Source organism: Sciurus vulgaris (genome assembly GCF_902686455.1).
Source record: "Sciurus vulgaris genome assembly, chromosome: 9".
Lineage (NCBI taxonomy): Eukaryota > Metazoa > Chordata > Mammalia > Rodentia > Sciuridae > Sciurus > Sciurus vulgaris.
The window spans coordinates 126432473-126445274 of NC_136469.1; the positions used below are offsets into that span (position 1 = coordinate 126432473).

General features: G+C 46.5%; 1 long non-coding RNA gene across 1 annotated transcript in view; it reads left to right on the forward strand.

Annotated features, from left to right (window-relative positions):
• Positions 1-1483: 1483 nt before the first annotated feature.
• The window catches only part of LOC306669476, a 32289-nt gene continuing 20970 nt past the window's right edge, over positions 1484-12802 (forward strand). The window contains exon 1 of the long non-coding RNA XR_013766128.1: positions 1484-2467. This is a non-coding gene — a long non-coding RNA (uncharacterized lncRNA). The remainder of the gene's footprint in view (positions 2468-12802) is intronic.

Consider the following 12802-nt stretch of genomic DNA (forward strand, 5'->3'; position numbering starts at 1 on the left):
TGTTCCTCATTCTTAATTACCATAGTGCATGCTCCAACCATGCTACTTAATCCTAAGCTGATTGGCTGCCTTAGTGTATATAAGACATTCTCTTCACCTGTGAGGAGATCGGAGAACGCCGGACTGAACACACACCTCTAGATCGCAGAATGAAGGACGCAGTACGCGGGACGCACCACTAAGAAGCACCTCTGATAGAAAGCACCTCTGATAGCATGCACCTCTAGGACATGCCTCTAGCATGCACCTCTAGCATGCACCTTTAGTACGCAGGATTGCAGGATGCACCTTTGAGAAGAATCAGCAGACCTCTAAGAAATAGCTCCTCTGAAAGCGTAGCACCTCTAAAATTAAGCGAAGTCTCTCTCCTCTAAGCAAAACCTCTCTTCCTCTCAAAGCCTCTCTTCCTCTTAGCAAAGCCTCTCTTCCTCTAAAAGCAAGCAAGGAAGCAGCTCAGAAATAGTAGTTCATTCCCAGTCCGCTTCCGATAAATTCCCGCGGGATTGTCGCTGCGGGCGGCAACACTTTTCTGCTGGTTTTTCCACATTTTTATTGGTGTATTATAATTACACATAATGGTGGGGTTGTTTTTCCACATTTGTTCATGCACACACTAGGCTCTTTGCATAGGGACTATGCGCATCTGCAAGGGGCAAGTGACAGTCCTAGAAACAATCCGTGCCCCTGCTTTGCCCTGCCTTTAGGACAGAGAGGGCTGATTATCCTCGTTTTGATATTCATAGCAAGCCAAGTGTTGCAGTCCCATGTCCAGATGAGGAAATTGACACTGAGAAAGTTAGCAAGAGTCAGGAGTGGCCCCAGGTCTCAAAGTGGTCCAGCCTCCCCTACAGTACTGACCTGGTCCTAAGCAAATGCCTCCGCCAGCCTAAAAAGAGGGGCTCCCGGTGTTATATTCTTCCCACACACTTTTCTTATGTAAACCCAGCTCCTGGGCTGGGGCGTAGCTCAATGCAGAGCCCGTGTGAACGCCCGAGTTGGAGTCCCAGCGCCAAACACTACTCTTAATACTATTGACTCAGTGGGGTGGCCGGGCACTGTGGGTGGAGGTGGGACTGAGGCCATGAGAAGGCCACACTTTAATCCAGAGCAGAACTCTCCAAATAAGCCAAGAAGACACTGGTGACATAGGAAACACACCCAAGGGACCTTTCGTCTTTCTCACTCATGTCCCTGCCCCCATCATTAGCCAACCATTTTGGCTACAAAGGATGACTGATAGAAAAGTGGCCCCTAGTTCCTTTCAACTGTTCCTTACTCATCAGAATGGCAGAGTGTTGGTGGATGTGTGCAGGGAGAGGTGAAGCCAACACGTGCCAGCTTTGAGGGCATCCACTCCATTCTGGTGGGAACAAAATGCATGGCCAAGCTATAAAGTACAAGTCATGCAATTTCTTTTTTTAATTTTATCTTACTGGGGCTCAAACCCTGAAAAACTCTGCCAGTTACATCCCAGACCTTTTTAAATTTGAAACAGGGTTTTGCTAAGTTGCTGAGGCTATCCTCAAACTTGCAATCCTCCAGCCTCAGCCTCCACCAGGAGCATTGGCATGAACCACCTTTGCCCCGTGAGTTATGCAACTTCAGTGATCACACAAAAGCTCTTTACGTTTGCATTCAAACCTGCCATTGCACAGTACAATGATGAATGGTGACGCTCATACTACCACCTTAAGTCTGAATTTGTTTTAGCATGTCACTCCATAGCCAGTCTCCCTTGCACATCAAGGAAGACACCACAAAGGGAAAGCTTTGTGTTCCATAGGTCTCCCCCTGAATGTTTACAAGAGGCCCCCACAAACTATGCAGCTGCCCTGGTGGCGGGTGGTTAGGGTTAGACAAGGGTCACCTCCCAGCTTCAGGAAACACCCAAGGAGGCACTTATTTCTTGTGATTGAAATACCACACACTCCTGGGTTTGATCATCCTTTAATTCTCCCCTCCCATAACCAGTAAAAAAAAAAAAAAAAAATACAATCAACTCAGGTACAAGGATTCCATTTTTAAAAATCAGAGTGCAAAGATAGCCACGGCCACTGCCCAGGTTTAACTTACATATTTACAGTGTGCGTGGTGGCATGGCCACAGAGGCGGGTTTGAAGGCAGAATTACAAAATATACAAAGATGGTCTTTTGTGCTTTACATCTTAGAATCCTGCCTCATTTCCAAATGAGACACTATAAAACACAAATCATAGACTGTTCACTATATAACTTATGAAAAATGCTGTACAGTTGTGTGACTATAAATATAGAGAATGGCTCTTTTGGGGAATCGTTATCTACATGGGGGAAGGTCAGAGAGGACTCAGCTTGGTACCCCAACCTGTCAAGATAGGGAGGCTGGGATGGGGAGGACAGGGTCTTGGAGCATAGCTACACAGACTCCTCCTCAGTCCCAGATGAGGCTGAAGCTCTCACCTGCTGGGGGAGTATTACGACAGTCCAGGTGAGCGACAGTCCAGGTGAGCAGCAGGGGTGGAGATAAAGCAGGGGGCTCTGGGAGGCAGAGAGAAGGCACCTGGGACATGGAGTGCACCTCGTAACCCTCAGCCACACAATCACAGCCCCCAGGGCAGTCTAGCTGCACCCAGCTTCCTCCAAGAAGTTTGGGGCTTTGTAGGTGTGGCGAGAGGAGGGCCGGAAAACAAAGGAAAACGTTTGAAGAGACTCCAGTGGGTGCACGTGTGGGTGAGAGGGTGGAGGGAAGTTGACCTCTGGCCCAGGAAGTTATACAATGACTTGAGGAAGTGGAGGCAAACAGACCTGTCCCAAGAGCAGGCGATTCCTGGCACTTGAGGCGGGGAGCTTAGTGGGCTTGCATCTTCTATTCAAAGAGCTCCAACACTAACTAATTCTATCTGGTCAAGAAAGTAGCATCAATGCAGCCTCAATGGCTTCGATCAATTTGACTTCTAGTTAGCCCGAGGATATCTGGCAGACCAAGATCTCCCCAAATCTGTCTCTCTCTCCCCTCTTTCTGTGAGCCAAACGTATCCTGACCCTCTCTCTGTAGCTCAGGTGTGGCTCACATCCTGGAAACTTGACAAGGACACTGCAGGTAAACTGCCTGGACCATCCACACCTGCCCAGGTAAAGCACTCCCGGCGGGGGTGGGGAGCGCTGAGAAGCGGGAAGCCCACACGCATGGTCTTCAAGTCTCCGAACAATCGCTCTGTGCCCTCAGCAGGGCTGCTCTAGGCAGGGATGCTGTGAGCAGGAGCTCATGGGGGAGGTGGGTCTTTGCTAAGAAAGTTGTACCCGGGCTTCATCTCGATCGAGGACAGCTTTGTACACATGTATATACACACCGTCACATAGGCACCTTCGAGAACCTTCCATAAATCCCTCCTGGGGGCCTTTTCTTTCTGAAGAACAGATCCTACTGCACCTGTGTGCAGGAGTGGCTGTGGTCACCTGTCTACTCAGCTTCGTTGTCCACGTCTCCTTTACTGTTGCCCTGTGCCTTCTGGGAGGAGGGACCAAAGGTGCAGGAGCTGACATAAAACTGTCCTGCAAGCTGACATCCTAAGGAAGGGGCAGGAGAGCTAGGAGTGACGTCAACTGTTCCCTAGTAGGGAGCAAATCCCCCCGAGTAAGCAAAAGGCACGCAGAAGCAGGAAGGGTGGAGCACGCGGGACCTGAGGTCTTCCCCAACCTCTGGCCGTCCCTAGAAGGCCGTGCTGTTGGAGATGGCCTTGGTGCCCGGGGCATCTGCCTGGGCCTTGACCTCATGCGGGGTTTTTCTTATTGATTTGGAACCCTGGGTGCTCATCTTTCTCAGTTATATGTTGGAAATATATTCTCCCAGTATGTTATTAATCTTCTTACCTTTTAATAACATCTTTTATGGTATTGAAATTTTTAATTTCAATGCAATTTGCTAAGTTTAAGTATATTACTCCTTTCCTTTGAAAGACAATATATGCATATAGCTCAAAATTCAGGAGGTACAAAAGAGCACACACCAAGTGCCCAACAGTCACCCAGGTGCCCTTGGTATCCTTCCAGAATTATCTTATTCATAGATAATTATTTTATCATAAGACACAAAATATAAATAAACGTTTTTACTTTTAAACCCAAATGTCAGCTCTAAACACTGTACCTATCTTAGTATCCTTCAAGAATTTTCTTATGCACACAGAAGGAAAATATAAATAAATAGTTTTACTTTTCTAACCAAACTATTAGCATACTGTAAACACTGTACGTATCTCGAGGGTTTTTTTCTCCTTTACTATGTATCCTGGAGATTAGTCCACATCAAACTTGAGTTTTTGTGTTTTTTCAACAGCTCCATAATACTCCATAATATAAAAGTACTGAATTCATATTTAACCACTTCCTTGCTGGTAAATATTTTGCAGATTCCCACCTTATGCTATTACAAACTAAGTAACCTTGTTTTTGACCATGAGTTTATTTCCTTTACCATGGACACTGCCATCAATCAAACTTCTGGATTTTTATAAACTCATAGGTGGAAAATGGAATCTCAGTGTGGTTTTAATTTGAGTTTCTGTTACTATTAGTGAAGCTGAACTTAAGCCACAAAAATCTAACTTAGATTTTTAAGACCACTTGTGCATACTTCTCTGAGGTCTGCTTGTTCACATCACCAATTATTGGTACTTCATTAATTTGCAAAAGTTGTTTATTAATGAAACTAGATCTGTCTGTAATGTGAAGTGTTCATTTTTTCCCAGATGGTTCCTTGGTCTTTTACCTATGCTCATGGTAGTTTTTCTCATCTAAATGGTCATACTTGTATTTTATTTTGTGGCTTGGGCTATCTCTGCTTTCCTAGGTCTTCTCTGCTCTGATGGCATTTTGATATATTTGTCTGGCAAGGCAAATTGCACTTCTTTGTTCTCCTCCAAATTCATCCTACTTGTTGCCTAGTTCTTCCAAAATAATTTTAAAATTAGGTGAATTTATAGTTTGATTATTTTAGATATTGAATTCCATTTTCATGGAGGAGGAGACTGGTATAAATGGCTACCACTTTTAGAGCCAGGCACTAATCTAAGGATTGTGCGTGTTCTAACTCAAAACTCTTCTACTAAGTGGTCTTATTACCATTCCCATTTTATAGATGAGAAACGGAGGCACCGAGAAGATATTGATCTTGCCCAAGGGCATCTAATTGGTAGACATCAGAGCTGGGGTGGAAGCCTCATTAGTCTGCCTTTGCAGAATGTTTTTTAAAAGATCCTGAAACACCACACACTCCCCCACCAGGGGACCTCTGGAGAGAAGTCAGCAGGGGGATAGACACCTAAAGACCATGTAATCTGTGACACAAATAGGAACGTGTACTTTTAAGTCCTACTTAAGGCTCACAGCAACCCTGTGAAGTGGGGATTATTTTTTTCTGCTTTTAAAATGCAGGAACAGAGTTCCAAAGAAATGAGTAGCTGGCCCAAGGTTATCTGCAGGCTGGATGTAGAGTGTGATGTAAGCCAGCGCTGCCTGCCTCCAAACCCCAGCTGGCTGGTTGTGGTCCCCACATCTTCAAGAGCTAGCAGAGTCTCCTCCATGCACTTTCAGGAATAGGAGGTTTAATGACCCCTAACTAAGGCCAAGTATGAACACAAATGAAGCATGAAAGTGTCTCTTCTTTATGAATGTCTTGTAAGCATTGTCAGAGCCCCGCCGTCTGAAGAGGTAACTGAGGAGAGAGAACTCCCTTCTGGCTACGGAGGGACCTTGAGGATGGTCAGGACTTAGCCATAGCTAATTACATGGAAGACCCCAACACCGGAGCCCTGAGCAGGGCGCTAGGACCTTCCCCCACGTGTTGGGCAGTCCAGGACCGGCCTGGCAAGTTGCCCAGTCATGGGGTCCTGATGCCACGAGAGGTGGTGGTCCTGAGGAATGGGGAGAGGGCTCTGCAGAGACTCGGAGCCACAGCCTGATCTGTGCTCAGCTATCCAGGTGGATCAGGGCGATGGCCTTGACATACATTTAAAATCAGACTCATCCCTGGAAGCAAACTCTGTTGAAGCCCTCTCATTTTATCTTCCTCAAACACGAGGAAACTCTGACTCTTTATATTTTTTTTTTTAATTTTACACCATTTACAAAAATAACATGTAGATTACAGGGAAATCTAGCGAGAACAGGAAAGAACAAAAATCTCCCTAATCCCCCGTAGCTGGGGCTTCCAGGCTTTTGAGGTGGGTTCGAGAAAGGGTTAACAGACAACTGACTCGCTTGTAATATTTTGAACTTTGTTCTTTTCACTTAACAGAACAACTTTCAATGCTGAAAAAAAATCACCTTTCCTTTATCTTTTTTAATGACTGAATTTTATTTCCAAACAACTTTCAATGCTGAAAAAAAATCGCCTTTCCTTTATCTTTTTAATGACTGAATTTTATTTCATTATATGGATTTTTTTCCATTTTATTTATTTAATCCCCTCATGACGGATCTTCATGCTGTCTCTGATCTTTGGTTATTACAATCAATCTGAAGGGGGAAAACTTGCAATCAACTCCTCGCTGTGTCCATACTAATTCCCTTGGGATAAATCCTCAGCCCTGGGGAGGTGGGTGCCTAGGAATGGAATGTAGGAGGCTGGCGTCGTAGGGGGCTCAGGCTGGCCTGGCAGACCTCTCCCTCAAGACTTGGATTTCCAGCCGGCTTCTCCTCCTCTCTGGCCTCCAGGGGTGAAGTGACATTCTAGGACACAGCAGGTGGCTGGCCTTGGATTCTCAGCAAGCAGAAACTCCCTCTTCTCTTGTCTCACTCGGGAAGCTGCCTGGAGGGAAGGGCAACCCAGAGCCCTCTGCCCCCTAAAAACTGCCCCCTCCACCCTGGAGCCCACCCTGGGAACCTCCTGGGGGAGGAGAAAATGAGACTGCTCTGAAGTCAGTGGTAGAGCCAGCGACACCAGGAGCTAGCAAGGTCGCATTGTCTGTTGAAAAACTGGTTCAGAGTGTGGTTTTAGGTGTCTCTACACAAACAGGCAATCATGGAGGGTAGGGTATGTTATTTGCTTACCTAGACTAATGGTTTCACCATGTAGACAAATATCAAAATGTCATCTTGGGGCGCGATGCAGTGGCAACACACCTGTAATCCCAGCAGCTGGGGAGGCTGAAGCAAGAGGATCACAAGTTCAAAACCAGCTTCAGTAATTTAGGGCCCCGTCTCAACATAAAAAGGGCTGGGGATTTGGCTTAGTGGTTAAGCACCCCTGGGTTTATCCTCAGTACCCCCCAGAAAAGAACAACAACAACAAAAACCCATCTTGTACAATTTAAATCTACCTAACTAGCTAACTAAATAACAAATAGTGAAATGATATTAGTTTCGTTCAAATTCATCCGAGACCCATACACTATTCAGTTTAATTAGTTTAAATATACATAGGTGAGAGAATCCTTGTTTGAATTAGTTGGGTCATTTGGGGGGTCTGTTTTCATGTTGTTTGTTATAATTGAACTCACCACCCATACAGGGAAAAGAGGGGGGGGAGGGGTGGGGGGAAGGAAAAAAAAACAGAATGAATCAAACATCATTACCCTATGTAAATGCATGATTACGCAAATGGTATGCTGTTACTCCATGTACAAACAGAAACAACATGTATCCCATTTGTTTACAATAAAAATAAATTAAAATAAAAAAATAATTGAACTCACCTGTGTTTCTACTGATATTTCAACTCTAAAAGATGATGTGTACACTTGAAAACCACACAGTCTTGGCTCAGATCCTGGCTCTTATACTTCTTAGAACTCTGCCTTGAGCAAGAGACTTAACTTTTTGTGTCTCAGTTTCCATATCTGTAACATAGGGATAAGAATACCTAATCAAAAAAAACTTTTTCACAGGCACTTGCAAGGATTAAATGAGAAAACAAGGTTTTGCATCCAGTAGAAAATGCTTAGAAAACAGTTATACTTTTCTCGTAATCCAGCAGCAAGTTTGGTGTGGTTTGCACATTATAAGCATGGAGCTGCTCTCAAGTGTATTATTTACTATTTCAAGGTCACTGATCACTTTGAATTAGAGAGGAATCTTATTTCAGGTTCACAATAGACTGAATAGTCTATTCACAATAGACTGTGAATATGTTTTGAAAACCAGAAACATTTATACTAAAATTACCAACCTGGACAATGTTTTCACATTCAGGAGTTTTAGAAAAATAAACAGAGGAGGCAAATCACTCAATGACCGGAAGTCGTTTGCTTCCCTAGAGGAAGGTGAGCTCTGTGTGGGTTCGTCCCTGGCACTGAGCTCCACCAGACTCTAGATGTTGCCACTTGGTTTTTGTACCATTTGCTGTTCCCACTGAGCTTTATAAATAAGTCATTTAAAAGAGCCACTCAACTTACTTTTGATAAAATCATAAACAGAGCATCCTCTGCCTTACAGAAGGGCTGCAGATGCTGAAGTTTCCTTCCCTCTCTTTGGCATGCTGAGTCACCTATCCTGGCCTCTCTCCTTGTTCCTCCTCCAAGGCTTGGAATGACTGACGTTTCTTCACTTGTCTTCATGTCCATTCCAGAAAGATCGAAATCACATGGGGACCAGGTGGGGTGAGGCACACCTGTGATCCAGCAAATCAGGAGGTTGAGACAGGGGGATGGAAGGTTCAAGGCCAGCCTCAGCAAATTAGTAAACTGGATCAAAATTAAAAGTACTGGGAATGGACATCAGTGGTAAAGCACCCCCAGGTTCAGTACCCAGTACCAAAAAAATAAAATAAAATAAAAATTGAGAACAGGTAAAAAACTACACGCACACACATGTTCACAGAGCATGACTCACAAGAGCCTAATGTCATTGACCCATGACTGGATAAATAAGTCATGCTTCACACACAGTGCAGTATTAATGCATGCAGGGATGTGGAGGAACCTAAAAGACAGGAGCAAAGTCACATGTGACATGATTCCATTGGTATGCAATACCCTGAATAGATAAATCCACAGGAACACAGCAGACTGGCCGTCGCCGGGGTCTGAGGAGGGGGAGCATGATAGGGAGAAACTGCGACGGAAACTGCGCACTAGGTAGGGATCCACTTTGGAATTATGGGTGTGTTTGGGGACTGGAAGTGGTGGCTGCATGGCACTGTGAATATACTAAATGCTGCTGAACTGTTTGTTTTAAAATATTTAATTCCAGGGGCTGGGGAGATAGCTCAGTTTCTAGCATGCTTGCCTTGCAAGCACAAAGCCCTGGGTTCGATCCCCAGCACCGAAAAAAAAATAAATAAATAAATAAATAAAATATTTAATTCCATGTTATGGGAATTTCACTTCAGCACATTATTTTTTAGGAAGTCAGAAGAGGAACAAAACCACCCTTTAACAAACAAGCAAACAAAGGAACATTCCAAGAAAGAGAAAGAGGCAAACATGCACTCTAAGTGACCTTGGTGTCTCTCCTCATTTACAAAATCAAGAAGACAGTGGATCCACCTCACAGAGCTGGAGGGAATGATGAGTCAGTCTCTGTGAAGGACCGGGAACAGGTAGCACACAGGCAAAGGCTCCCTATGTCATCTGCCATCATTTACTAATTCTCGCCAAAGAAGCCACTTAGAAAGCTTTTCAACAAGTCCTGATGCGATCACTTCCTCCCTCATTCCTATTAAGATCATAAAAATCATTAGCCCTAGCCAGGCAGGGTGGCACATGCCTGTAATACCAGCGGCTGTGGAGGCTGAGGCAGGAGGATCTCAAGTTCAAAATCAGCCTCAGTAATTTAGTGAGGCCCTAAGCAACTGAGCAAGACCCTGTGTCTAAGTAAATGTAAAAGAAGGCTGGGGATGTGGCTTAGGGATTAAATGCCCCTGGGTTCAATTTCTGACACACACACACACACACACACACACACACACACACACACAAAAATCATTAGCCCTTCATTTGAAAAAAAAAAAAAAAAAAAAAAAAAAAAAAAAGACTGACTAAACTCACTGGCTGTGACTGGCAACAGCAGCTCTACGACCTGCCTGATGCTGTGCAGCCACTAACCCATTTAACCTTTCACCTCCTGGGTGAGTATACAGTACCCATTTTGCAGTTGGGCAAACTGAGGCTCACAGATGTTAAACAACTTGACCTGTTTCTCACAGATGGTCAGTGGCAGATCCAGAATTCAAACCCACATTTGGCTTTTTCTGCCACTTGTAAGTCTCCCCCACGGCATGCATTCCCTCTGGGTTAAAGCAGGGCCGGGAGGAAAGGGAAAGCAGGGAGGACAGCAGGGCGAACGAAGAGCCCCATGGGGTGCAAACCCTGCCGACTGGCATGCCTTCCACGGCTGACTTCCTAATTGGCCTCATCCTCACACTTCATTCCTTTCATGATACATTAACCCCAAGTACCAGACTGGGACCAGCCTGATGTGGTCCTGTTTTGCTACATTAACCCGCTGATTTGAAAGGAGTTCTAAAATATCGGCCGGGACAGATGCACAAGATGGCTGAGACCTCTCTCTGTCCTCTACTTCCCTCTCTCATCTCCTGTGTCCCCTGGGTCGCTCAGCCCTATTGAGAAGTGACCTCTACTTTCAAGTGAAAAGTTCAGTAGCATTTAGTATATTCCCAGTGCCACACAGCCACCCGAATAGTTCCATCATCCCACGTGGATCCCCTTTCCCATCATTCCGCCATGAGCGGAACACAGAGGAGTCCGCCTGACTCCCCTCTGATAGGATGATGCCTGGTCCCTGCCCTCTGCCACCCCAGAATCCCAGCCCCCTGCCAGTGCGCTCCCTGTGTAATCAGAATTTGGAGCTGACCAAGGCATGGACTCAGTTTACCTCCTCCAATCAGCAAGCACCTTCGGAGCTCAGGACCGGCGGCCCGACCAATGGGTGAGCAGCTGAGTGGAAGGGGTTTCTCCCTCACTAGAGGTCGAGTGGGAGAAAAGTGGAGAGACACATCCTAGTGCCAGCCCTTAGCCGGCCTCTGTCTGCCTGGGATCGGCCGCAGCTCCCTACCCCTGGGTGCTTGGGAACTCAGGACCCTGATACTTCACAATCAGTAGACGTCCAAGTCCTCTCCGGAGACCCCGTAGACCGAATCTTCCCTGGGCTCTCCCGCTCCCACCTATCCTCGGCCAAGGGCACCCAGGAGGATGCACTAGCGCTTGCTCTTTATCCCCAGCTGGACCACTCCGACTAGGGGAAATCCAAGCAGATCGCATCCTCACCTCCAACACTAGGGAGTGAGTCTCAGTCAGATGAAGTTGACCCCCAGACGTGCATTAGCTTTGAGGCGCACACCATGATTGAGATTGGGGTGCCGCAAGAGAAGCATCGCCGCACAAAAGAGATGAGTGAGCACCTCCTCAGTGTCTGTGCCCCTCTGGTCTCACCTGAGCCCCACCCTTGTGGCTCCTAAGTCACATGGTCCCAGACATCTGCTGCTGTCCAATAAGACCCTGGAGAGCAGATCCCACGGACTCCCAGCAGCGCGATTGAGAAGGCCGGAGACTGACGTGGGAAGTTCAGTTGATCTACGTGTTGAGAGATGTGGAGCTGTGCTAGGAAATCCCTCAACCGTGTCGCCAGCATGTGCTCTCCCAAAATAAGCTACCTGGCAGCCAGGTCGTAATCACAGCGCGGTTAGATGTGTCTTGGAAGTGGGAAGTTAGTCTTAGTGGGTTCGGGGATTCCAGTATTTAAACTCTGCAGCAGAAATTCCAGAATCAGCAGGCCAGGCCCTTAAGCCAGGACTCCCTGGCTCCTGACCACCCAGGACTGGGGCTGGCCACTGGCCCCTGTGTCTGATCAGCTCCACTTCTGATAAGCACAGCCTCTCTTTGGCTGCAGGGACTCTTACACTTGATTTTACAGCCAAGTCTTTTGGCCCGGAAGGCACTCTCTATTTTGGGTGACTGCATGTGCCTGCTTCAATTTCGTTTGGTATTGATCTAGAAAGCTGCTTTTCTCAAATAGCAATCACGAGTCATTGCTTCCAGCACCTGAGGATGCCCCACCCTGCAGGCTCCCTGGTGTCTCCATGGTCCTAGGTAGAGAGGAAAGCAGAAGCCTCAAAGGTCACGTTCAAGGGCATGGCCTCTATCTCACTGGAAATGGGACACTATTAAAGAGTTTCAAGCAAGAGAATGTCACAATTGGATTTGCATTTAAAGTAAAAAACCACACTGTTGGCAGCACAGGGAAAGGGTTAGGATGGAAGTGTGATTGAAACATATGTCTGCAGATTTACCCACACTCGTCCCCTCAAGAGGTGGAGTCTCCTTCCTCCCTCCGGTGGCCTTGCTCTGAGGATGTCCGCACCATGGAGGGACATATTGTAAGTATTCTGGTTGACAGCCCCACTGAGCCCCAGCCAACGCCCAGAATCAAAAATCAGCCATACAGGGAAGGAAGCCTAGAGATGACGCCGGCCCCAAAGCAGCGTGTGGCAGCAATTGTGGAGACAGTGAGAACCCCCTTAGCACAGCAGGTTGTCAAGGGTGGAAGCGTGTTGCTCGTTTAAAGACGCCCCATGACTGATTTTAGAGATCCTTGCACTTACAGAGGCGATCGAGTTAAAATGGCGCCCTTTAGGCAAGCCTTAAAGCCCATTATGACTACTGTCCTTAAAAAAAAGGAGAAAATGTGGACACAGACAGAAGTGGCAGAAATTTGGTCAATTAGAAGACACACATGGAGACTGCCTTGTGAAGATGGAGACTGGCCCAGTGCCTCTGCAAGCCAAGGAACACCAAAGATTGCTGTCATACCACCAGCAGCTAGAAAGAGGTAAGGGAGGGTCTCAGGGGGAGCGTGGTCTGCCACT